This window comes from Heterocephalus glaber, unplaced genomic scaffold (assembly GCF_053883595.1).
Source record: "Heterocephalus glaber isolate CG9 unplaced genomic scaffold, H.glaber_assembly_v1.0 deba00001550, whole genome shotgun sequence".
In the NCBI taxonomy this organism is placed as follows: Eukaryota; Metazoa; Chordata; class Mammalia; order Rodentia; family Bathyergidae; genus Heterocephalus; species Heterocephalus glaber.
In genome coordinates, this window is record NW_028258343.1 from 4,688,716 (window position 1) to 4,711,185 (window position 22,470).

Consider the following 22,470-nt stretch of genomic DNA (forward strand, 5'->3'; position numbering starts at 1 on the left):
GCTGGGGATTTAGCTCAGTGGTTCTGGTGCCTGCTTCACAAGCATAAGGTCCCAAGTTCGATCCCGGTACAAAAAAAGAAAAAACAAAGAAACTCAATTTTGTTGAATATCAATCAATTCATTCCTCAAAGTCTGAGTTGTCTTTTTACATGTCTTCCCATCTCTTCAGTCTCCTACTTGTTCCAGTAGTCTTTCTTCCCTCATAATTGTGAATAAACTTAATAAATAGAAAAAATAAGCATAACTTGAAAGCCTGATACACACACACACACACACACACACACACACACACACAGTCCAATCCTTTTTTTCATAGTAGAGAGGCCATTGGTTTATAATTTCTGAATAACTGTGTTTTAATTCAGATAGTTACATGTATAAACATGGTATTTCAATATTTGTGGGAAAGATGTCATCACAATTTTCCTAAAAGTTTCTTCTTAATCTCCAAGACATATTAAATATCTAAGACTTTTACTATCCTATTAAATACTACATAATTGTTAAATTTTAGGATGATCATTTTTTTAAGAGTAAGAAAATTTATTGGAGAATAGGAATAGGCAAAAGGAATAGCTCCTGAGAGACAGGAGGGAGGGGTCCTGAATGTTGTTTTAGGATGATCTTAAATGGCATTCTGTGGTACCTAAAACATTTTCCAGACGGGATCAGGTGCATTTCAGGCGATATGGCCCTAGACATAAGTCATTTTTCAAAGGTTCTGGCAAATTCTCCTCACCTCAGCTGAAATGTCCTGTGTCCTTGGACGCCTCCCCCGCCTCAGTGTTCTCCTCTCTCCTTCCTGGCCGCTCTCCAGTATATTATCTCCTGTCAACATGGAAATGGTTCTCGTTGGCGTCTTCCCTCTGCCGCTTGACTGGATCGACCTTTCCTGTGCCTTCTTAAAGGAAACTGGGCTGTTTGTGTCCATCACACTTGGCAAAAACTATGAGGAGTTTCAATCCAGCTCCTTGCTGCACTGGTGGGACCGGTTTTACACTGCTTCTGCTCAGCAGCCCAGGTGCTCTCTACAAAGGCCTGGAGTTCCAGAGTGGGAGCTGTTGGAACTTGTAGCTTTCTTGGGGGTTGGGGGAGGCAACATTCATCCAACTGCGTTCCCAAGCTAAGCAGATAGATGAGTGCGCGCATGCGTGTGGTGTTGGGCGAGTGGCGCCATGAGCAGCCCTCAGGACTTCGCTCGTATCTTTTGTCCCGATTGGAGCAGACTGGAAATGGGGATGAAGGGCAGAAAAGTGTACCGGCCAAAGTATACTAAAGAGAGAAGCCCTCCTCACTGCCTCTGTCTGCTCAGCCACTCTTCCCAAACAGCCCCCGGAGGGGCAGCTGAGAAGATTCCCTCTGCTGAGCAAACTGGAGGCGTCACTCTTCAGAGACAACATACATAACTAGCTTAATTCCGAACACAGCAGCACAGCTGCATCTCTCAGTTACAGAAAGTCCCTTTGGAAGGAGACTGCCTCTGTGTGGAGGTGGGGAAGGTGTTAAAGAAGAACATCTCCCATGATAACTTGGGAAAGCTCGGGAGGCAGGCTGTTTAGTCGACAGGTATGGGGCCCACTGCCCAGGGATTTGCATTAGGGTAGAGAGATTGGGCTCGACCCTCAGTACAATAAAAGGGCTTCTGTTGTGTGTGGCACACGTAGGGCAATTCACTTGCTCTTCTTATAGAATTGACAATAACTCTTAATTCCACAAAAGTAAGTAAAAATTTATGGCAAAAAAAAAAAGAGAAAGAAATTTATAGCCAACGATCAGAGGGGTGTGTGTGTTAGTGGACAGAAAATTATTGAGAGGAAGTATCTGGAGTAAAAGGGGGTTCTGCCTAAAGCAACCAGGCAAGATCTTTACTGGAGACAGGACAGGGTAGTCAGACATCCCCTGGAGGGTGGTGAAGGATGAGGAACTTGATCTGATATGCAGGGTGATCAGATATCTAGGGGTACAGGGTTCACGATTAAATAAATGACTTAGCAGTGCCCTTTGCTAAAACTGGATTTGACAAGAAAGTGTACACATAGGCCTAGGGGGAAGGTTCAGGGGCTTAGCTAAAGTTTGGCCAAGTAGAGGATCTTTGACAGATAGGGAGGGCAGTATTCAAAGATAAACTGTATACTTGTGTCTTAGTTACTTTCTTGTCACTGGGACAAAACATCTGACACCCAAAACTTAAAGGAGGAGAGATTTATTTTGGTTCACACTTTCAGAAGCCTGAGTCCATGTTTGACAGGCTTAAACACAAATAGCCTGGCAGAGGGGCAAGCGGAGGAAAGCTGCTGACTAGAGTGACAGGGAAGCAGATGAGCAAAGAGGAGCCAGGGAGGGGGAGATAGAGCTTCCGGTCAGGCCCCACCCCCAACAAGTGACTCACCTCCTATCAGCACTCCCATAATCCAATCACCTTCCAACCCAACCATCTTCCAAAAGGTAGAAACCATAACAACTTGTAACTAAAACCCCTGTTTTCTAAATAAGCAAGGCAAGTCTGGAAATTGGATCATTTTAACTCTTCCTTCCCCTCAGCACAGCATTCTGGACACACTCGTTCTTTCCTCACCGTTCAGCTGGTGAAGGGCAAATACACACAATATTCCCCTTCCTTGTTGGGATGGTTTAAGGGGTGAATGAAGCTAAAGAGGAAAATTCATTTTTATTTTTATTTTTTGTACCGGGGATTGAACTCGGGTCCTTGCACTTGCACAGCAGGTGGTGGAACCACTGAGCTAAATCCCCGGCCTGGAAAATTCATTTTTAAAAAACTTTTACTAGCACATGTTTGCAGTAGTAAGGGTTCCATTCATTATGGGAAGTTGGTGCCTGTACATAACACACCTCAATGTTTTTATGTCCCCTCCCTCTTCCCTCCCTCTCCCTCCTTCTATCTCTTGATCCCCTACCCATTTGCAGAAGATCCATCTCCTTGTTTCCTCTCATCACTTGAAAAAGAAAAATTCTTAGTTTAAAAGGAAAAGAGAAACCGAAAACTGAGAGCTATTTTGTTGAGAGGGAGTGAGGCTGAGGGACACTGAGCCGAGGGAAGGTCATTAGCCCACATTGGGCAAAGTTCTTGTACTTGAAGTTCTTACTTCCTATTAAAAGTGGTGCCACTCTCTTCTTATCCTGCCTAACATCTCTTAATAGCACTTAGCGCCTATGGATATGATGTTATTATATACAGTACTTTACTCCACTGGAATCCAGGCTGTATGGGGGCAAGGACTTTGGTACCTGGTTCTGTCTCCAACACGTATGAGTGATTCAGATGCATAGTAGCCACTCAATAAATGCTTGCTGAATAAATGCAGATATCTAAAGAACTCTTGGTTACAAAAATGGCAAAAAGACAGATGATCAGAAAAATTTCATAGATTTTTTTAGGAGGAAGGAATTTTTCAAGATATTAAAAGTTTTAGAATATAGGAGAGTACTAATACTTTGGTACATTCGAGACTTTTTCATTATTTAACTAACACCACTATAAAGCAATTCCAAAAGGAATTACGATTAGAAGTAAGACTCAAGGTTATCATACCACACAATTCCAAGGGCTGCTATTTCATGCTGTATCAAATGTTTTTTATTTTTTATTCACAGATCATTCACCAAAAGATTGAGACAAGGTTTTAGGAAACCATTGGCTTTTATTCTGTATCCAGTAGTCTCTTTAGAAAACGTCCAAGAGGGCAATGGCAGAATCAGAGAGGAAGTGGTTGCTGTGTGACCGAAACGGGCCCAGTGAGTCTCAGAAGCAGACGTAGCACACTTAGTACACAGTACAAATCCAAGAACTGTTGTCAAAGTCCCTCCTGCCCTTTCTAGGCATTCTTGTGAGGTCATGGTCAGAATTTTCTCAAGTACAAAAAACCCAAAGAGACAAACCCAAAGGGAATGGCAACCAGCTGCAGAAGAAATGGGAGTTTACTGACTTATGATTGACTTTCCCAGCTCCAGGAGGCTGGGTCCTTAGGCTTAAAGAAGGTTGCCAGTCCCTCGCCTTCCTCAGCTTTGCTTCCCTTATGCAAATTGCTTAAAGCTAAAAAGGTAAGTGTAAAACCCATAATGACACAGGGTGTATGATATGTGGACCTCCAAATAATACAAGGGAAACATTAGATATCTGAAATGCTGAGTTAATGTTCTCTAAAATTGAAGAAAGGATTCTAGGAACAGTGAGGATTAAGAATAGGAAGAATTTATTGAGAGAAAGACAGCTTCTGTGTAAGAGAGAAGGGGATCCAGAAAATGGGTTGCCCGCTGACCCTGTTTCTCAAAGGTGTTTTATTGAGCAAAGCCATGAGGTGAGGTGGGTTCAAGGTGGGACAAAACTACAGTCAACTAATAAGATTATAAGTATTCTCACTTAGGTAATATTGATTCAATGGGAAATCACGAGGTGGGACAAAACTATGGTCAGCCCATAAGATTACAGCAAGTATAGTTGCTTAGATAATATTGATTAAATAGGGATCAAATGGAGAAGCAAATCACATAGCAAGCATACAAGGAATGAACAAGGATTTCCCAGGAAGGAACGGGCTAGGGAGGTTTTGGTGCCCACCCAAGGTGACTGGTGCTTATTTAGATATCAATCACTGCTGTTCATCCCTCAGGAAAGTATGTAGGTGTAGTCATTCTTTTTTTCCTGAAGCCTGGCTTCAAGTGAATGTGCATCTGGCTGCAGCTGTCCTCTGTGTTGAGGGTCCAGCCCTGTCTAACTGCCTGTAATATTCATAACTAACTTAACTGTCTACAATATTGTCAGTCCTCTCCAAATTAATCTTCAAGTTTAATTCCATCCTGGTACAAATCCCCAAATAGGATTTTCTTAGGAACTTTGAAAATGGACAACAATGGCTAAAAGTTAGGAGTTTCACTACCAGATACTAAAACCACTTTAACAGATACCACCTCCTACCTCACCTCTCCCCAGTAGCATCTCCAATATAAAGAGGAGCAGGACTGGGATCAGCAGGACAGAGGCAGGAATAAGGCAGGTCATCAGTCTGCCCAAGCCTTTCCACATTCCTCTCCTCCTTCCTGTTTGTGCCTTGGCTATTACCTGCCTCAGGTGTGGCTGGTCACCCTGGCCCTCCAGGTTGGTTCTGGGGTGGGCTGAATTCATCTTGATAATTTCGTCCCTAAGGGTGGCTGGTTGCCAAGGAGGCCTTAGGAGTGGCTGCCAGTGAACTTCTGGAGAGTTCTTCAACCTTAAAGGGACATTCAAGAGGCCTGAGGGACATGCCCTCTACCACCAGGCTAGCTTCTGGTCTCTGCTGTGAAGATCAGTGCTCCCAGCCGTTAACCATTTGCAAACCATCTCAGGGGACAAGAGCAAGGACCGCAGCTCGAGGATGGGAAAATGAAAATATGAAGAATCCTTGGCTGGATGCCACACTGAGTCCTTAAATTTGATAATAACCCTGAAGCAGCCCTGATTTTCCTTATTGTTTGAGGAAAGGGAAAGGAAGACAAATAGGTTTAAAAGTGACCCCAAAGAGTCATTTATTGAGTAGTCCCTTTTCTGGCCATCTCCTCTCTCCAGAATGTAACTGTGAACTAGGAAGGAAAACAAAAGCAATCAGCAGTCAAACGGGTGAGGGAGCCCTTCAGACCCCGTGCAGGGTGTAAATACTTAGTTAACGTAGGGCTTTTACAGTACATGGAAAGGGCCTTATATGTACTCCTCAGCCCCCCCTCCCCACATAGATTCAGTGCTTTGGACTTAACTTCAGCATTAGCATCAAGCTCTGCTTTGCTCCCTCTTCCTTCTACCACTGGGAAGTCAAGGGCACCGGTATAGAAAAGGTGTGGCCATCAGAATCACTCAGAGCCTCCAGGATAGGGATTTTGGTTCATCTGGGATGGGGCTGAGGAGGCTCTTTTTATCAAGTCCCTCAGGTGACACGGTATGCAAAGGTGGCACCCAGGCATTAGTGATCTGAGGGCGCCAGGCTTCTTCCACCTCTGGATCCTTCTCCTCCTGGGCCGCAGGATCGCTGACTACATGGGCTGCCCCGTCCCTTCCCTTCTCAGGGAAAGAAACACAAGTATTGGTCCAGACTCTGCGGGTGCTTCCTCCACCTTACCCATGATGCTACTTAGAGGTTTTAGAGTGTGTTTTATTGTAATTGGCCCTAAAATTGACATAAATAATTATGGGAACATTTCACTCTCACATAATTGAAAAATCCAGAGCTAGATTTGGTTGCAGTTGAGGCTTGTTTCAACAGTTCAATAAGAAAACTTTTTGTTTCATTCTCTCTCTCTCTCTCTCTCCCTCTCTCTCTGCTCAGCCTTCAGCAATCATAGCTTCATTTTCATGTTTCCTCAGTTACATCCTGGCTGGAGAGGGAGAGAGTTTGGCCTTCACTCTGATTGGCTGGTTTAGGTTCATGCCGGCTTCTGGCCAATTGTGTTGGCCAGGAGATTGACCCACGTGAGTTTGCTTTCATCATGTGCTTTTCACAGCTGGGTATGGAGACATCTTCAATGAAACCACATGGCTTCCCGAATAGAAAGTAAGGGTATTGCACCTAAAGTGGGGTAAGTAAATGAGGGGTGGTAAAAGTTAAAGTTTCTTCATTTAGCATTCAGCAAATTGGCTGAGTGCCTACTATGCACAAAATCCATTCTGGGTATGAGATTTAACAGTGGACAGTGCATAAAAATTCCTGTCCACTCTAGTTTATATTCTAATGGAAAAAGAAAAAAAGGACATCCATGCCTCTCACTGGACATTCGATGTAAAAAGTAGCACCACAGGGCCGGGGATTTGGCTCAGTGGTTTCGCCACCTGCTGTGCAAGCGCAAGGACCCGAGTTTGAGCCCCAGTACCAAAAAAAAAAAAAAAAAAGTAGCATCACGGTAAATACTTTAGGGTGTTTCCTGTGTCCCAGAAGCTAGAGCAGTGTGGTAGCTGAACAGTAGCCCCAGTATGTGCCTGCCCTAACCTCTGGAACCTGTGGATGTCACTGTCCACGGCAAGGGGGCTTTGCAGATGTGACTGAGTGTAAGCTCTTGAGGTGGGGAGATTATCTGTGTGGGCACAGTGTAATCATGGGGTCCTTCTGAGAGAAACACAGGAGTCCAAATCAGAGGAGCAGGTGCTGTGCTGATCCACGCAGAGGGAGAGTGGAGGGATCATCATTAAGTGACAAAGGAAAGGGAATGGTGATGCCACCTAGTCCAGAGGATCAAAGAGGGAGTCCCTGAACATGTGACATTTGTGCTGGCATCTGAAGGATCCACAGGACACAGACAAGCAAGACTTGGAGGATGAGTTTTCCACCTGGAGAGGAAAACATGTGCGAGAAGTTGGACCTTCTTTGCCTAGTCAATCACCTCTCTCTCCCTGTTTTGTTCCAGTGCTGGAGATCAAACCCAGAGTCTTGGGCCTGCTACATAAGCTCTCTAATGCTGAGCCATACTCCTAGTCCTGCCTGGTCAATTTTTAATGTCCAACTTTAATAGATATGCTAGGAAACGTGGATAAGCAAAACAGGAAAAGCACCAATAATCTGATCACCCATAGACAGCCTTCTAACTTCTTATCCTTACGTGCATCCACGTAACTATGGATGGATGCACCATATGGATGGATGCACCAGATTATGCAAGTTACTTACAATCTTTCTTTCAAAACTATTCAAACATTATTGCTTTACAAAACCACCCACTGTGCTGTTTTATTCTCTAAAGACTTTAGCACATGGTTCTTCAATTTCTTTAATCCCTAACCTCGCCATTATTCTGTGTGACACCGGCATTCATGTGGAAATCCTACCTCACATCCTGCATGCTCCACAGATCTTCTCACCCATAAAGAATTTCTACTCCACCTTCTTTAGCCTTCAACTCCCACCATACCTGCACCGTATCCAAAGCCACTGATGGAAACAGCCTCTCCTCTCCTCATTTGCCTGCCCAGCCATCCCCGCCGTGACTGCTGTTTGACTCACTGGTTTTTCCATTCTGTTTGCTCCTATGTTTTTTCCCAATGATTACTGATTACCCCACTTAGAGGTCATGGCTTATTTCAGTAATTCCCATTACAATTCCTTCAACTCCTGTGTGGAAGACTTTCATCACATTTGTCACATTCTCCCAAAACCCAAACCTCAGATCATCTCAACTTTTTCATTTCATCCCTGTGCCATAGAGAGATACTGGATAAAGCCCACCAGCAGGATAAATTGTTTATAATAAATTATTTTTCAAATTTATTTTCAAGCTTAATCAAAACTATGCAAACAATGTAATAAACTCCCATATCATCCGCCAGTACCCATTCTTAATGGCGATCAACTCAGGGTTCATATTATTTCGTCAATTTCCTCCAAAGTTCCAGTTCTTACATATAATGGATTATTTTAATACAAACTCAAACTGTGTCACTTTGTATACTAATATTCCAGTATATCTTTTTGTGGGGGAGTACCAGGGACCAAACTCGGGTCCTTGTGCTTCTGGGGCAGGTGGTAGAACCACTGAGTGTATCTTTTTTAAAAGGGATTTTAAAAAAAAATTTTTATCACAATTCCATTATTAACTAATATTCCTTAATATCACCAAATATGTCTAGGTAGTGTTCAAATTTCCTCAGTGATCTCATAAATTCCTACTTTGAAAATAATTTGCTCAGGGCAGGGATTTAGCTCAGCAGCACAGCGCCTGCCTGGCAAGTGCAAGGTACTGAGTTCAATCTCCAGTACCAAAAATAAAATAATTCGCTCAAGTCAGGACTCAAATAAACTTCCCATGTTGCGATTGATGAATGTGACTTAAATGTCTTTAGCGTCATAGGTTCTCTTTCCTCACTCTGTTTTTTTCTTTTGTCCTGTAGAGTTTTCCACAGTCTGCCCTGTGCTGATTGTGCCCTTCTATCTTCTTCCATTTCCTGAAAATTGGTAGTTTGGGCCTGATCAGGTTCAGATGTAATTTTTTAAATAAGAATATCTGATAGGTGGTGTTATGTTCTTTCTTCATGGTTTCCAGGTGATTCTTGTTGTATAGTCCATTACTTCAATTACTTCCATTACTTCAATTATTCCAATTATAATTAGGATACTTCTCTAAAGAGAAACTTCCTATCTTTACTGATTTGCTTTTGTCTGTGGTATCATTCACACTTGATCTTAGCCAAAAGGCTGAGGACTGATTTTCAGAGGTATTATTTATATGAGAAAGGAAATGTTGATACTATTGATCAACCTCCTAAACAACAATTTAGTTTTCTATCATCCTCCAAAATTGATCATTGAGTTCTTTGTAGTATTATGAATTTAAATATTTTTATTATAAGTTTAAGTATTTTGATATGACTCAATCCATTTCATTATTTTTCTTATTGCTGTTCAAATTGTCCTATTGGTCTGTGGAGCCTCTTCAAGTAACTCTTAAGTTCTCCTATTATATCTCAGTAATTAATTTTGAATAGTTTCTTTTCCTTCTGGAGTGTCAAGATGTCCAAGGCTTCTCTTGTCCTTTTCTTGCTTCAGACTTGGGATGAACATTTCTCTGAGGAGCCCTGGTACCTTTTGGTGGGAAGTGGTATTTGGAGCCAGGTATTGTTAGAGTGTTCACAGAACTATCTAGTTTCACATCATTTCTAGGAATTTTTATAGGCAGAACCAGAAAATAACTTTTAAAAAATTAGCCTGCCTCATGAGTTCATGTCCATATTTAAGTTGACAGGGCTTAACCTTTTTCATAGTTTTTTTTTTGGTACTGGGGATCAAACGGGTCCTTGTGCTTGCGAAGCAGGCAACAGAACCACCGAGCTAAATCCTCGGCCCTTAACCTTTTTCATATTGGATCTGTATCTCCTTTCTCTCACATAAGAATACTTGGTTCCCAGTAATACCAACATAATTACTCATTCTCTGTAATATATGCACAACCTTCTCAGAATAACAAAATTGTCGTCACTATTCATGATATAGTTACTAAAATCTGTTAAATCTTTTTTTTTTCAGTTCTTTTTGTTTCTAAGGTATATCACATTTAGGAATGCATAGTCAAATTTCTCTGTCAAAAATAATTCCTAATTGGTTATACCACTAAATCAATAAGCAGTTTTGTTTAGCTTCGCTTTTGAATTTTAGGGGTTGCATTTATAAAGTCCAACTTTGTTTGATAATTATATAAAATGCAAATGGTTAGAAAAGTCAGATCTGGAAAACAAGTTATATTTAGACAAATCTCCCTTCTACCCCTGTGTTCTCATCTTTTTCTCCTCTCTGAATCTCTACCACAGGAATCAGCAATCTCTTTCTATAGAGAGTCAGATAGGACAATCTCAATTCAGACCCCAATCTGAAAATCTCAAATCTGAAATTCTCCCAAATCTGAAGTTTATTGAGGGTTGACATGACAGTACAAGTGGAGAATTCCACACCATAAAACTTTGTTGATGCACAAAATTATTTACCTTGTACAGAATGAACTTCAGGTTATGTGTATACAGAATATATGAAATATAAATGAATTTCTTGTTTAGACTTCGGTCCCATCCTCAAGATATCTCATCCTGTACACGCAAATGTTCCAAAACCTTTTTAAAATCCAAAATTCAAAACACTTGTGGTTCTAAGCATTTTGGATTAGGTAGCTTCAACCTGTAAATACCTTGGGCTTTGGGGCCACATGATCCCTGTTGCAGCTACTTGCTCTGCTGCTAAAGCATGAAAGCAGACAGACAGAATATAAGCCAAGGGTGTGGTTGAGTTCCAATGAAATTTTTCAACAGAAGCAGAGAAACACCTCAGGGGCAGGATAGAATCCCTGGCCATACTCTGCTCTAGAGTCACTGCACTGTCTCTAATTAGTTCCAACTCACAACTCACCTAATTTTATAGTGGTTTGGGCCCTATAAGTCCATAAGCCTGGATCTGAATGATATTTTTCCTGTTCTTATCTTCATCTCTCTGCACATTCAGTAATACCCAGTACTCACTCCTCAAAACACTGTCTCCCTGTGGTTCCACAGTGTAACCCTCACTGGCTTTCCTCTTACATTTTGGTCCTCTCTTTTCTGTGTTTATTGCACAAAATGTTCTTAACATTCTTTTAGTGCAATAAACATTAAATGCAGGCATTTCTCCAGTCTGTTTTAACCTTGCTTCTCTTTTCCTTCTATATTCTTCCTAGGCCCCATAATCCATACTTAGGATTTTTATCTAACATTTCTATACTAGTGATCAGACTATTTCTATCTTTGGCCCAGACATCTTTAAGCTCCTAAGCATATATCCACTGTTTACTTGATATTTATTTTGGGGTGTCTTGAAGATATCTCAAAATCAACCTGGCTAAAGATCATAATTATTGCAGGCGAAACTTCATCATGTTCTCTATTTTAATAATTGATACTACCAACCCAGTGTGTCAAAAGTTAGAAACCTGGCAGTCATCTAATCGTCACTTATCGCCTTACCTCAATATTGCTCAAATCTGTTCAGTTCTCTGCATCTCTATCCCGTGCATCCACATGCATCTTGGATCGGGATACAGTCGTCTCTGGCCTGGGCCGCAGCCATGCGCTTCCGACTGACCTCCTTGTTACTCTGGTCTCCTTCCTACTTCACTGACACTGACAGTATGCAAGTGAATGGGTTTCAGTGTTGTTTTTGCATACCGCACTGTGACTCTGTCATAAGGGCCCTGTCTAACACTATTAATTTCAAAAGCCAGGCATGGGTATGCAGACCTGTAATCTTAGTGCTTAGGGGGCAGAGGCCCCAGGGGGTTATGAATTCAGGGCCAAGAACAACAACAAAAATTGGGATAAGGCTCCGCCTTGTCCTTCAGCTTTTCCTCTTCCAGCCTCTCTGTAGTTCTTTGTGCTTTAGCCAAACCTGCTTTCCTCCAGCTCCTCAGTAGTGCTCTGCTGCCTGTGCCCTTGAATTTTCCCCCTGCCCAGAAAGCTCTTCTACGTAGCCCCACTGGCCTCTTCTCCAAGTTGCCTCAAACCCTCAGCTCCTGCAGAGACGCCTTCCCTACCTCTCTGCCCGCTGCTTCTCTCAATTAATTGCGGTTGTAGCACCATTTACTTTCGCATCGTAAGATTTATGACAGTTGTAATTTCACATTTCTTTGATTTTTACTTATTGATGCTGTCTTTCTAACCAGACTTTAGATTCCATAAAACGTATTTTTAGGAATTTAGGAATTGTGTCATTTTCTTTTCTTTTTCGTCCAATATTGGTATACTGAATGAATCAATGAACTAAACCACAGCAAACATGCACGTGGCACTTTAGTTCTTAAGTCTTTCTAGGTCCTGTACTCCTTTGAGCAGGAATGTTCAGACTCTACTAAAAGCTATGAATCTGCTCCCCAGAAAAACAAACATGCAAATGTATGCAAAATTTGCCTGCAATTTTAGGACTTTCACTCCACAAAACTCACATATGGACAATAGTGCTATTCAAATGTGATATTAAGTTTTTTGTTATTATAACAAATACCTGAGATATGCCGGGCATGGTGGCACACATCTGTAATCCCAACACTTGAAAGGCTGAGATAGTAGGATTACTGCTTGGGTTACATAGTGAATTCAAAGCCAGCCTGAAGTATATAGCGAGACCCTGTCTTAGAAAACCAGAACAAACAAACAAAACCCCTGAGATAATCAACTAACAAAAGGAAAGGCCTATTCTGATGCACAGCTTTGGAGGCTTCAGTCCATGGTGAGTTGACTTTGTTTCTAGCACATCATGGTGGGAGCACCAGGTGGAGGAAGTTGCTCACCTTCTGGTGGCCAGGGAGCAAAGAGAGATGGGAAAGGGCTAGACCACCACTCTTCCCTTTGAGGTCCCACCCCCCGTGACCTATCTTCCTCCCACTAGGCTCCACCTCTTAAAGGTCCCACCACCTCCCAATAGCACCAAGCTGGATACCAAGCCTTTACCATGGGTTGTGTGGAACATTTCAGATCCACATTCATCAGTGCATGGTACTAAGTTACATGTCTTTAACTCTCTTTAAAAATTTTTTCAAAATATTTATTTATCTATTTATTGAGACAGGGTCTCACTGTGTAGTTCAGGCTGGACTTGAACTCATTATGTAGCCTAGGCTGGCCTCAAACTCACAGTGATCCTCCTGCCTCAGCCTCCAAAGTGCTGGGATTACAGGCATGTGCCACCATGCCCAGCATGTCTTTAACTCTCACCACCATTTTTAATGACTTCAGTATTCCACAGTCCAGATTCTCTCATTGCTTAAGATTTTCTCATTTTCTCTTCTTCCATTTCAAGTCTATTATTTCAGTTTATTTGTTTAGTTTTTTATTTCAAAAACTATTTTTTAACTTCTAAAATATATTTTCTTCCTTTCTAAATGAATATTTAAAAAATTACCTCCTGTTATGATCTTAATTTTGTTTTGAATGTTTAAAATATACCCATGTTAAAGTCTCATTTAGATTCTTGTATTGCCTCTAGTTCTTGAGGTGACAGACCTGTCTTTTGTCCCATTTGCTGCCCTCCCTCCAGGCGTCTGATTTGGAGGTTACTTTCCATAGGGACAATGTCACATGGGAGAGCACACAGAGTGGTCCCCATTCCATCTCCCTCTCATAGAACCCCAGTGTTTTCTCATTTTCTCACCAGCTGTAATGTTTTTATAGTATTTTGTGGTCTCTAACCTGCAGGGAACTTTAATTTGGACCTTGTGCCCATGCAGGGTACAGGCCTGTTCTTTTGAGTTCCCCCCCAGGCCGCCCTTTCTCTTGCACCTCATTGTCTTGCTTCTTCTCCCTGGGGTCTGTAGGCATCAGAAGGGAAAATCAACTATTCGACTCTCTCATGGATATCTGTTTCAGCTTCCATGTACTTATGTTGGCTTCTTATTTCTGTAACTTGCACATTTCCTTTTTCATTACTTTTTTCTTTTCGAAAAGATTAAGCTTTATGAAATGTTGTTGTTCTATCCCACAGCACTTCTAGGAATGTGAAATTAGTGCATACATTCCATTCTCAGTCTCTACTGATTTCTAGGAAGATTTACTAGATTTTGTAAATATATCATAACTTAGTTCAGACATTTAGCTTGTTTCCCCTGACATTTGCTACACAAACACACACATGAGGAACATCTTTTAGCTAAATCCTTAGACATATCTTTAAACTCCTAGAAGATGAACTGTTGCATCCAAAAGGCCATTGCTACAGCAGTTGGAACTTGTCATATGGCTGACTTGTCTTTCCCTTCCACGCAGCTCAGGACTGCACAGACCCCCACGTCTCCTTCCTCTACCAGCCCTCGGGTCATCTCCTTGAACCTCCATTAAAACACACACCAGAGGCTGAGCCTGGGTCACCAACTGCTCTGTAGATCTTTACCAGGCCGTACAGTGTTTGCAAAAAGCCACTACACAAGATTAAGAGGTGCTACCTAGGCAACTAGAAAACAGGGTCCTTTGCCAAATCTACTCACTCCCTGCAGGGCACTGCTCCAAGCTGTTCCCCCAGCCATGTTCATCACAATTTTGGCAGCTTCTTTCTACTTCTTATCAGAAATTTAAGAGCAGAGAATTAGATTCAAGTACCATATTACGAAGCTTTGTTATTTTGGAAAGTACATATTGTACATTCACTTATACACTGCAGAGCATTGTCATGAATTATTTAAATGAAACTATCCTTGTCACAAAAAATGAGCAAAACACATTTTGTTCATTTTTCTCCTTACGTGTTATTTCCCTTTGCAGATTTCTTATTTTGCAACAGTAACTAAAATGTGATGAGCCACAATGTCATTATTGCAAACTGCCCTAATTCTGCTGGTCATATCTTGATTTTTTTAAAACATAATTGAAGCATTTTCTTTTCTTCTTGCTAAAGATTCATTATACTTGAATGTGACCTTGTAGCAGTGCAGACTATAACAAATATGAAATGTGCATAATTTGAGGTTTGATTTTAAAAGCACCTCATACTCAATTCTTCTCTTTTGTTCCAGTGGGATGGAACAGCAGATTCTTTAAGGTGAGAAGGGGGTAGAAAGGAAAATTCTAAAGATACTGAGACCCATGTTTTGAAAGGTAGGGTGGGAACATTTCTGTTTTACATCTTATTTTACTCACCTGTTTTACAATTCCAAAGACAATGAGAATAAATTTTATCTCAGGGGCTAGCATAATGATTCTGAAGGCTACCAGACAAGAGCTGGGACAGTAATCCATTGGAGACTGGCTGTTCTTGGTGTTGTCACAGTCTGATTCAGTTTGAATGTTAATCTCTAAGGAGAGTACATGAGTGTTACATCAGTTTTATCATCTATACTGAGAAGATACCCAAGTGACACTTCTGTTTTTAGATACCATTTGCTGTTAGCACCTGCATACCTCCATTCTTTGCCTTTCTGCTTACACACGTACACACCACACTTTCCTCGATTGACACATCAACTGGTTCATTTTAAGGCACTCTGCTTTGCCTTAAAGTGAAAAGGCTATGTGGACAGAGGCTGAGGCAGGAGGGTTGCATGTTTGAACTCAGCCTGGGCAACTTAGTGAGATCCTGTTTCAAAATCAAAAATTAAGGGCTGGGGATGTAGCTCAGTGTGAAGGTCCTGAGCTCAAACCCCAGTAAAACACACACACACACACACACACACACACACACACACACACACATACACACGAGCAATGACCTAAAACAGGGTCCAGCAGAGTAAGCACATACAGAATATACTGACAATACTTTAGAACTAAAGCAGAGACTTTCTACTTTAAAAAGATCTTATTTTGCAATAATTTCTAACCTACAGAACAGTTGCAAGAATAGTACAAATAATTTCTTCATCCTTTTCACCTAGATTCCTCTGCATAATCATTTACAGTGTAACAGTTAACGTCTTACCAGCTTTGCCTTATTGCTTTGAATCACGTGAGAGTAAGTTGCAAACATGGTGCTTGTTAACCATAAGCATGTCAGTGTGTGTTTCCCAACAAACAAGGACTCTGTGGAAAGACCATATCAGATGCCAGCTCTGATGTGGCACTGCTGTCCATACCACAGACCCAATTCACAGTCCCTATTGATCCAACAATGTCCTTCATAATCATGGCCTCCTTTATGTCCAGAGTCTATGCTAGCATCACCTATTGTACTTAGATTTCACATCTCTACATCCATGTTCAATGTGGAACAATTGCTCGCTTTTTCTTGTCTTGTATTACTTGACACTTTCCAAGAGAACAGGCCAGCTACTCTGTTAGATGACCCTTAGTTTTCACTCTTTCCATCCCAGGCTGAGTGAACCCTATCACTGACCTATTAGGTACCAGCTGGTCTCTTCTGTACCTGCTATCCAAACAGAAGGAATGATTGGCATTTCAGAGTGGCCTGCCTGGATATCAAAAGTAGCAATAAATGAGCCACATAATATAGTGCATTAATGAAGCTCCATAGGGGAAGAGATTTGTCCTTATAGCAGAGATTGCCACTTAAGAAGGGCAAAGAAATAGATCTCTTCTAACAGTATGATCTTTAAAAAGCAAAAGCAAAAAAAATCTAAGTGAATACAACTTTTCTTTAAATTTCAACTCTATTAAAATCTTGAGGGCCAGGGATTTAGCTTAGTGATTCTGCCACCTGCCTCGCAAGCACAAGGTACTGAGTTCAATCCCTGGTACAAAAAAAAAAAAAAAATCTTGGGTTCCAGTTTTAAATCAACAGAATGAAAACATTTCTAGAACTTCTTTTTCTTGGAAAAGTCACCTGAAATAATAAAGAATAAGAAACAAAAATGCCTTGGGTGAAACTAAGATGCTTCTAACCACAAATCACAAATGTACAAGTGGAAATTGAGTGAAGAAATGGTGAGTAACAGAATAACAAAAGGCATGTGAGGCTTAACATGCTCAAGGAAGAAAATTGAGGAGAACTAAACCAGCTCATTGCATAAAATCCTGTAAGAAATTGGGAATTGTAGGCTAAAACTGGGGAGATTATTTAAAAGTCTGCAGAAGAACTATTAGACTCCCATGTTCCTGACTCATCCCATACATTCAGATGACTGTTCCCCCTTTCCAATGTAAGTAAATCAAGGCACGTAGCATTCTCTCAGTTCTACAATTTGCACAATGAAAACTTAGGATATGAGCTTTTTAACACTGGTTTCTCCCTAGCAGATGGTTGAAGGGATTTCATAATTATTTTTCTGTTGCACATTTATTCAACAGATATTTATCAAGTGCCTGCTGTGTGGCATGTATTGTCTTCTGCCATGTGAAAGGGTGACATCACACACACACACACACACACACACACACAGTTCCACTTAATGCACAGATACAGAGTTCATTGAGAAGACCTTTGTGAGCAGACAAGTAGCAAAGCATATAATCCCTTCAGCTTTCAGCATCCCATGGCTTAGGCAGTGTGGAGATGGGCTGCACAAACCTCAGTCACACAGGAGTGCAAGCAGAGAAAGGCCTCCTACTGGTAATCCTGTATATGGTTATGGTGTGTGTGGGAGGAATGGATGGTCTATAGGATTAGGTGATCGTGGCTCCTTAGTCATGGAAGCTGCCCTGTTACACAGGGAATGTTGGAACTCAGCAGCTGTTCTGTTGAGCTAAACCAGATCTGCCGGGAGAGCGCTCTGCTAAGCCTATGCAGAGGGGCCATCTGGCTGTGTCTCTCTCAGTCCAGAACATGAGGCTCATTGAGTGTAATTCTCTGCATTTTCTGTAACTGGCTCTGAATGATAAGCATGTTTTATGATTTTGTTCTCAAGTAGGATGTTAATAAAATCTCATACAGCTGGACCAAATGGGGGCAAACACACCCCACACCATGAGAAAGTGATGGAAGGCTGTGGTTCAGGGGGTGCATAGTCCATATCTGTGGTAGGAAAGGAAGTTTTTTTACCCCTCCTCAACCTCACTGACTTCCACCTCCTTGTCCATCAATCAAGGCCTATCATCTTTCCTTCAGGATGACCTAGACTGCACTTTCAGAGGCTGTGCTCCCCAGGAATGTGGGAGTCACTATTTCACATTCATGAGTGACCTCTGAGGAGAGAAGAGGAAAAATTAGTGTCCAAATTCATGTCCATCCTGTGCCTTCAATCAGAACATTGAATTGTCTATCCATTGAGGTCAAGCCATGCATGAAAAAGAACAGAGGAATTTATGTTCCTTTTCAATTGAGTACTACTCAAGAACAGAGGGGGGCATATACCACCCCTCTACAGATTCTCTTCTTCACTATTCACCGATTCCTAGATGCCAAAGTAGTTCAACCACAGAAGGGGGAGGATTTGCACCTTTATAATAATTGAGGACCCTTGGAAAAGCTAGACATTTAGAGGTCTTTATCTTTGGCATGGTTTATAATTGTATAGCCTTTATGGGTAAAAATGGCTCTTGCATGAATTAAGGTAATTTCTTGCCCAGTACTCCGGTTCCATTCTTTATGGTACTTCCACTATTGTAATCCTTTTCAGCATCACCTAGCTGGCTAACGCAGGGCTGTTCATGGACTTTTTTTTTTAAAGCATGCTTTTTTCTTTATGTGGTCACTTCATATAAACATGAAGACTAAGCGTAAAGATTGAGCTCACATAAATTAGGTATTATATCTGATTCATAAGGAAGTATCCTAATATTCCAATCCTGCGCGGTCCCAGTGGCATGACTCTGCATTTACAAGTTGACTGCCAAGTTGTCTGTTCAGGTAAATTTTTGTCTCAGGACAGTGCACTATGGCCAGTGGTGTCATGGAGCCTCCAGCGCTGTGGATTATGAAGTGCTCATCATTAGGCTGAGCTGGATTTGCCCCTCCTTTTTTTTTTTTCTTAAATTCTTTTATTGGTACATTTTAGGTATACAATACAGTTACGTTCATCATTGGGAACTTGTACCTTTACATGATGTATCTTGGTTCTTATTTTTTCCCCATTCCCTGGCCCTCCCTTCACCCCCTCCACCCCTCCCTTTTTATAAAGACTTTGTTTCCATTTATTCCTTTCCTCATATTTTTTCCTTTCCTTTCTTTCCTTTCCCCTACCCCTCCCACTTCCCCTTCCCCTTTGGACCTTTTCTTCCTATTTCACATTATGGATTTGCCCCTCTTGAGAGTGGGCTCCACTTTTTAAAAATTTTATTTTATTGGTACATTTTAGGTGTACAATATAATGACATTCATCATTGGAAATTTGCACCTTTACATAGTCTCTCTTGGTTCTTATTTTTCCCCATTCCTCTGCTCTCCCTTCAACCCCTCCATCCCTCCCTACTTAAAAACACTTTGTTTCCATTTTTTCATTTTCTCATATAAATTCCATTTCCTTCTTTAATTTCCCCTACCCCTCCCACTTCCCCTTCCCCTTTGGCCCTTTTCTTCCTATTTCACATTATCTATTGTAGATTTTAGTCCTTATTTACACTTTCAGTTTCTCACACTAGAGAAACTATTCGGTATTTACACATGTGTCCTGTTTATTTCACTTATGAGTATCACCTCAATGTGCATCCAATTAGCTATAAATGTCTCTAATTTCTCATTTTTTATGGCTGACTAGTATTCCATTTTATTTAAAAAAAGCACATTTTCTGTATCTAGTCTCCACCTGATGGGCAATTGGGCTGCTTCCAAGTTTTAGGTATTATAAACTATGCTGCTATGAACATGGATGTACATATATCACTGTGGTATGATTCTTTTAATTTTGGGGGGAAGATACCCAGCAGGGGAACAGCTGGATCAAATGGGACTTCCAGTCCTAGTTCTTTGTGGTATCTCCATACTGATTTCCACAGTGGTTGCACAAGTCTACACTCCCATCACCTCTTTCCCCACTGCCCCAACAGCATTTGTTATTGGTTGATTTCATGATAGCAATCATTCTCTCTGGGCTGAAGTGGAATCTCAGTGTTGTTTTCATTTGCATCTCTTGAATGACCGGTGATGTTGAACACTTTTTCATATGTTTATTTGCTATTTCCACTTCTTTGTCTGAGAAATGTCTGTTCATTTCAGATGTCCATTTTCGGATTGGGTCTTTAAATTTGGGAGGTCTGATCTTTTTAAGTTCTTTATAGATTCAAGATAGTAGACCTTTGTCTGAGGAACAGCAGGTGAAGATTTTTTCCCACATTGTGGGTTGTCTCTTCACACTGCTGGTGGCTTCTCTTGCTATGCAGAAGCTTTTTAATAAGAAGAAATCCCACTTGTTGATTGTTTGTGCTAGTTGCTGGGCAACTGAGGTTTTGTTCATAAAATCTTTTCCTATACCAATGTCTTCAAGAGTTCTACATAACCTCTGTTCCAGCTAATTCAGCATTTCTATTTCAATATTTAGATCCTTAATCCATTTTGATATTAGTTTAGTGCATGGTGAGAGATATAGGTCTAGTTTTAATCTTTGGCAAGTTGAAACCCAATTTTTCCAGCACCATTTATTAAAGAGGCTATCTTTCCTACAGTGAAGGTGTTTGGCTCCTTTGTCCAAGATGAGCTGGCTGAGTGTGACTGGAATTGTTTCTGCATCTTCTAATCTGTTCCACTGGTCCTCAGGTCTGTTTCTTTGCCAGTACCATGCTGTTTTTATCACAGTAGCTTTGCAGTATAGTTTTAAGTTGGGGAATGTGATACCCCCTGCCATGTCTCTGTTACCTAGAATTGCTTTTGCTATTCTGGGTCTCTTCTTGTTCCAAATGAATTTTTGGATTGTTTTCTCAAGGTCCGTGAAGTATGTTGCTGGGATTTCAATTGGGATTGCATTGAATCTACATAGCAGTTTTGGAAGTATGGCCATTTTCACTATGTTGATCCTTCCTACCCAGGAGCAGGGGATGTCTTTCCATTTTCTGATATCGTCTTCAATCTCTCTTTTCAAAGTGCTATAGTTTTCAGAGAAGAGCTCTTTGATTTCTGTTGTTAGGTTAATTCCTAGGTATTTCAGTTTTTTGGATGCTATTGTGAAAGGAATTGTTTGCCTTATTTCTCTCTCAGTGAGTCTGTCATTTGTGTAGAGGAAAGCTATTGATTTTTGTGTGTTGACCTTGTAACCAGCTACTTGACTGAATTTGGTTATTAAGTCTAGAAGACTTTTGGTGGCATTCTTGGGGTCTTCTATATAGAGTATCATGTCATCTGCAAATAATGACAATTTGACTTCTTCATTTCCTTCTTTATTCCTTTTATTTCTTTCTCTTGTCTAATTGCTATGGCTAATGTTTCCAAAACTATATTGAACAAGAGTGGTGATAGTGGACATCCTTGTCTTATTCCTGATTTTACTGTGAAGGATTTCAGTTTTTGACCATTTAGTATGATATTGGCTGTTGGTTTTTCACAGATGGCTTTTATCAGATTGAGGTAGAGACAATCTATTCCAATTTTTTGTAGGGTTTTCAAGATATTTGTTAAATGCTTTTTCTGCATATATGGAGATAATCGTATGTTTTTTATCCTTGGCTCTATTGATACAGTGTATTACATTTGTTGATTTGCATATGTTAAATCATCCCTGGATCCCTGGGATGAATCCCAGTTGGTCAGGGTGTATGATCTTCTGCATTCTATTTGCCAGTATCTTATTAAGGATTTTTTTTTTTTTGGTACCAGGGATCAAACTCGGGCCCTTGCGCTTGCCTATTAAGGATTTTTGTATCTATGTTTATTAGTGAGATTGGGCTATAGTTCTCTTTTTCGGTTGGGTCTTTCTCTGTTTTGGGGATCAACGTGATGCTTGCTTCCAGGAATGAATTCAAGAGTGTTGCTTCCCTTTCAATTTCAATGAAGAGTTTAAACAGTAGTGGTACTCTCCAAATGTCTTGTAGAATTCAGGAGTGAAGCCATCAGGACCTGGGCTTTTCTTAGTTGGTGAGTTTTTAATTACATTTTCAATTTCATTGATTGATATTGGGTTGTTTAGAATTTTTAGGTCTTCTTCATTCAACTTTGGAAATTCATAATCAGGAAATCTGTCCATTTCTTCTGTGTTTTCTATCTTATTGGCGTATAGATTCTTGAAGTAGGTATTGATGATCCTCTGTATTTCTGCTGGATCTGTTGTAATTTCACCCTTTTCATTCTTAATTGCATGGATTTGGGCCTTTTTCTGATAAGGTTGGCTAAGGGTTTGTCAATTTTGTTTATGCTTTCGAAGAACCAACTCTTGGCTTCATTAAGTTTTTTTTATCATTTTCTTAGTCTCCACTGAATTGATTTCTGCTCTGATCTTTATAATTTCCTCCTTTGTATGAGCTTTGAGTTTGTCCTGCTCTTCTTTTTCTAGAAGCTTAAGGTTCAGCATCAGGTTGTTTAATTGGGCTCACTCTGTTTTCCTAATATGTGTATTCACTGTTATGAATTTCCTTCATAAGACTGCTTTCATTGTGTCCCATGGATTCTTATATGTTGTATTGTCATTGTCATTTAATTGAAGGAACTGTCTGATTTCTTCTTTAATTTCCTCTGTGACTCATTA

The 22,470-nt window shown here is 40.8% G+C and overlaps 1 protein-coding gene across 17 annotated transcripts in view; it reads left to right on the forward strand.

Annotated features, from left to right (window-relative positions):
- The window catches only part of Ect2l (epithelial cell transforming 2 like), a 96,935-nt gene that overhangs the window by 18,019 nt on the left and 56,446 nt on the right, over positions 1-22,470 (forward strand). Inside the window, exon 2 of one of the 17 annotated variants that reach the window (XM_087190242.1) lies at positions 6,350-6,454. The exons of the other annotated variants lie outside the window; for them this stretch is intronic. The gene's annotated coding sequence lies outside the window, so the exon portion shown is untranslated. The remainder of the gene's footprint in view (positions 1-6,349; positions 6,455-22,470) is intronic. 17 annotated transcript variants of the gene reach the window in all.